We start from the raw sequence: 4,708 nt of genomic DNA, 5'->3' as shown, positions 1-4,708 counted from the left end.
TACAACAAAATCAGTCACATTCCATTCGTTTCGAACCCGGGGCATAGCGAACCGATATATACGCAACAACACTTCACACACACACACACACGGATTGGGCAATTTACGGTCATTTTTGAATCAACGATGGCCCCCCCGAGCACGTTGTCCGAATATCACTCCAATAAGGACAACGAGTTCCGCTCGGCATCGTTTTGATTCGATCTCTCAACAACAACTCCCGGTCGACTTGGTCGACTTGGACCCACGATGTCTCCCCCCGAGCATGTCGAGCCAACTGCACCACTATTGTATTGGACAACATGTTCCCCTCGGGCATCGATGGGTTAATCATGCACCACTATTATAAAACCCTTTGACGTTTTCCCCCAAGCACGTTGATCCAGTATTACGACGGATACGGTCAACGAAATCTTGGACATCAAAGAGGTTTTCGATTGAATTTCCCCATGTTTCACAACGTACTCTTAGCGGTATCCTACGATACGTCTCACTCTATTTGTGTGTGTGCGCGTTTACGTGCGTGCGATTTATGCGGTTCACCCCTTTACTTTCAGCGCCCTGCGGTCCCAACAAAGGTCCCGAGCACGCCATTATGCACAGTGTGGAAGCGTGTTTCCCCCACGACACTAGACGGGCTGCTCGCCATAGTGTTCTATTGTGGCACGCTCCACCCTGAAGTTTGGTTTGTTGTATATCAAGGAATTGATAGGCACTCAAGAATGTGTGCATCGGCCGGGTTTAATCGTCCGACGCGCAATATGCGTTCAACTTATCGGTGTTCATGTGTCCTGCAGTTCACATTGTGACGCGCATTTAGCTGCGGTCTTCATCGATCCATGAGCCGAGTGATCCCCTGCCTAGGGTTTTATAGTAAGGTTCCCAATGTAACACAATCCCGGTGGTACGTCCAAAGACTAACTTTCTGACTAAGTTGTCTTTATTACCCAATAGTCCCAGGCCTTGTGACTTGTGGCTCATGTCTACGCCCATGGCCACCATTCGCTAAGATAGTTTTGAAGTCACTTTGAAGGCCCAGGAACAACTCTCTTAGCACATCGGTTAACCTGGCGCCGCAGTCAACTCATGTGCTTGGATCGGATCGAGCTATTGAGTATTGGGCCTGCATACTCGCTCATCCGTATCCTTTGCGTACCGCCCCATGGCCCCGTCCTTAGAGTTAATGACTAGTAGGCTTAACTCTTTGTATGTCTGCACCACAGTTCCCGTTCGTTCCGTGCCGTGGCCGGATACGTATTGCACATCGGTATACCTGTCGCTACTCAGGCAACTCGTGTGCGTGGATTGGATCGAGCTCATGGGGTGTGTAGAGATTCCATGTTATAATTGCAAGTCCATATCCACTTTATAGGTTAAAGTCATAAGTTGTGATTGCACAACCATACTTCATAAGAGTTTAATAACTCTTCAACTAACTTTCGTTCTGGTGTCTTGGTATCAAATCGCGTAAGACACAAGATTCTACTGGCCAAATAGAATCTAGCACATTGGTTAACCTGGCGCCGCAGTCAACTCATGTGCTTGGATCGGATCGAGCTATTGAGTATTGGGCCTGCATACTCGCTCATCCGTATCCTTTGCGTACCGCCCCATGGCCCCGTCCTTAGAGTTAATGACTAGTAGGCTTAACTCTTTGTATGTCTGCACCACAGTTCCCGTTCGTTCCGTGCCGTGGCCGGATACGTATTGCACATCGGTATACCTGTCGCTACTCAGGCAACTCGTGTGCGTGGATTGGATCGAGCTCATGGGGTGTGTAGAGATTCCATGTTATAATTGCAAGTCCATATCCACTTTATAGGTTAAAGTCATAAGTTGTGATTGCACAACCATACTTCATAAGAGTTTAATAACTCTTCAACTAACTTTCGTTCTGGTGTCTTGGTATCAAATCGCATAAGACACAAGATTCTACTGGCCAAATAGAATCTAGCACATTGGTTAACCTGGCGCCGCAGTCAACTCATGTGCTTGGATCGGATCGAGCTATTGAGTATTGGGCCTGCATACTCGCTCATCCGTATCCTTTGTGTACCGCCCCATGGCCCCGTCCTTAGAGTTAATGACTAATAGGCTTAACTCTTGTTTGTCTGCACCACAGTTCCCGTTCGTTCCGTGCCGTAGCCGGATACGTATTGCACACTAGTAGACACCGTAATCTGACGTATCTAACACACCACTATTGTAACTCGTCGTCGAAGGACCTTTCAAGTGCCTGATGGCCAGGGGAGCTCTTACACGGCACGGATACACAGTGATGCTCGCCCATCAAAGTGTACAACGATCGAGTTTGCTTAAGTGTCTGGGTACCTACACACCAGACACAATGCAATGGCCACGGATCCACACAAGGCACATCACATGCAGAAAGCTTCACCAGATTATGACACATACCACACTCTTGTAACTCGTCGTCGAAGGGGCGTTCAAAGTGCCTTACGGCTAGGGGAGATCTAGCACGGCACGGAGACACAGTGATGGTTGCCCATCAAAGTGTACAACGATCGAGTTTGCTTTCCGCGCAAGCGTTCTAAGTGTCTGGGTACCTACACACCAGACACAATGCAATGGCCACGGATCCACACAAGGCACATCACATGCAGAAAGCTTCACCAGATTCTGACACATACCACACTCTTGTAACTCGTCGTCGAAGGGGCGTTCAAAGTGCCTTACGGCTAGGGGGGATCTAGCACGGCACGGAGACACAGTGATGGTCACCCATCAAAGTGTACAACGATCGAGTTTGCTTTCCGCGCAAGCGTTCTAAGTGTCTGGGTATCTAAGCACCAGACACAATGCAATGGCCACGGATCCACACAAGGCACATCACATGCAGAAAGCTTCACCAGATTCTGACACATACCACACACATGCAACTCGTCGTCGAAGGGGCGTTCAAGTGCCTTACGGCTAGGGGAGATCTAGCTCGGCACGGGGACACAGTGATGGTCACCCATCAAAGTGTACAACGAACGAGTTGGCTTTCAACAAATTCTGACACATAGCAAGCGAGCGACCGAGCTACACCGAAGGCAGCCCATGGTTGGTCACTCGCGGACGATCATCAGTAATGATCCTTCCGCAGGTTCACCTACGGAAACCTTGTTACGACTTTTACTTCCTCTAAATCATCAAGTTCGGTCAACTTCAGCCATGCCAGCTGCAGCTCACGAAGGAACCGCGGAAGGTAAGCCTCCAGAAACCTCACTAAATAATCCATCGGTAGTAGCGACGGGCGGTGTGTACAAAGGGCAGGGACGTAATCAGCACTAGCTAATGACTAGTGCTTACTAGAAATTCCAGGTTCATGGGGACCGTTGCAGTCCCCAATCCCGACTAGATGGGCATTTTAGTGATTTCCCGTTCCTCTCGGAATGGGGGCGCCTATTGGCGAGAACACGCTGCGACCCACATTGTAGCACGCGTGCAGCCCAGAACATCTAAGGGCATCACGGACCTGTTATCGCTCATTCTCAGCTTGCTAAACACAAGTTGTCCCGCTAAGCAGGGCAAACGTAGCCGACGACCGCCCGTGAAGGCGCCGCCCGGCTGTAACGTCAGGTGCGCCCGGAGGCGCACTGCTGACAGCGTTCTAGTTAGCATGTTTGAGTCACGTTCGTTATCGGAATTAACCAGACAAATCATTCCACGAACTAAGAACGGCCATGCACCACTACCCTTAAATTTGAGAAAGAGCTATCAATCTGTCTTACCTCGATAAGTTTGGACCTGGTAAATTTTCCCGTGTTGAGTCAAATTAAGCCGCAAGCTCCACTTCTTGTGGTGCCCTTCCGTCAATTCCTTTAAGTTTCAACTTTGCAACCATACTTCCCCCGGAACCCGATTTTGGTTTCCCGGAAGCGACTGAGAGCACCGAATAGGGGTAGCGTCTCCCAATTGCTAATTGGCATCGTTTACGGTTAGAACTAGGGCGGTATCTAATCGCCTTCGATCCTCTAACTTTCGTTCTTGATTAAAGAAAGCATCCATGGCAAACGCTTTCGCTTCAGTTGGTCCTACGACGGTCTACGAATTTCACCTCTCGCGCCGTAATACCAATGCCCCCAACTACTTCTGTTAATCATTACCTCTAGGTTTCTGACAAACCAACGAAATCGTATAAACCGAGGTCATATTCCATTATTCCATGCAAGATTATTCTCGGCCAACGCCAACCCCACGGGGGGGCCGGACGCTTTGTCTTAGCCTGCTTTGAGCACTCTAATTTGTTCAAGGTAAATGTGAGTATCTTGAGCACCATGAGGAGCCCGTGCCGGAGTTAACCGGTAGCACGGTACTCGTTCACAGAGTAACGCCCAAGTACACCATTGTGAGTCGCAGCCGTGAGCGCGCGCACGAACGGCCCCGGCGTGTAACCGGGCGCCCGTGGCGGTCACGTGTCTGGACGGGCAATCAACTTCGAACGTTTTAACCGCAACAACTTTAATATACGCTAGTGGAGCTGGAATTACCGCGGCTGCTGGCACCAGACTTGCCCTCCACTTGATCCTTGTTGAAGGATTTATACTCAACTCATTCCAATTATGGACCATCGTTAGAGAGGTCCATATTGTTATTTCTCGTCACTACCTCCCCGTACTGGGATTGGGTAATTTACGCGCCTGCTGCCTTCCTTGGATGTGGTAGCCATTTCTCAGGCTCCCTCTCCGGAATCGAACCCTGA

General features: G+C 49.6%; 2 non-coding genes across 2 annotated transcripts in view; both read right to left on the bottom strand.

Annotated features, from left to right (window-relative positions):
- The window catches only part of LOC125773631 (large subunit ribosomal RNA), a 4,179-nt gene extending 4,178 nt beyond the window's left edge, over window position 1 (bottom strand). Inside the window, exon 1 of the ribosomal RNA XR_007420264.1 lies at window position 1. This exon is cut by the window's left edge and continues 4,178 nt beyond it. This is a non-coding gene — a ribosomal RNA (large subunit ribosomal RNA).
- Window positions 2–710: 709 nt separating this feature from the next.
- LOC125773625 (5.8S ribosomal RNA) lies at window positions 711–868 on the bottom strand. The gene has a single exon (XR_007420259.1). It is a non-coding gene; the product is annotated as a 5.8S ribosomal RNA (ribosomal RNA).
- Window positions 869–4,708: the final 3,840 nt, after the last annotated feature.

Source organism: Anopheles funestus (genome assembly GCF_943734845.2).
Source record: "Anopheles funestus chromosome X unlocalized genomic scaffold, idAnoFuneDA-416_04 X_unloc_43, whole genome shotgun sequence".
Classification (NCBI taxonomy): Eukaryota; Metazoa; Arthropoda; class Insecta; order Diptera; family Culicidae; genus Anopheles; species Anopheles funestus.
The sequence above is the reverse complement of the archived record's forward strand: the minus strand, read 5'-3'. Positions and strand labels throughout refer to the sequence as shown.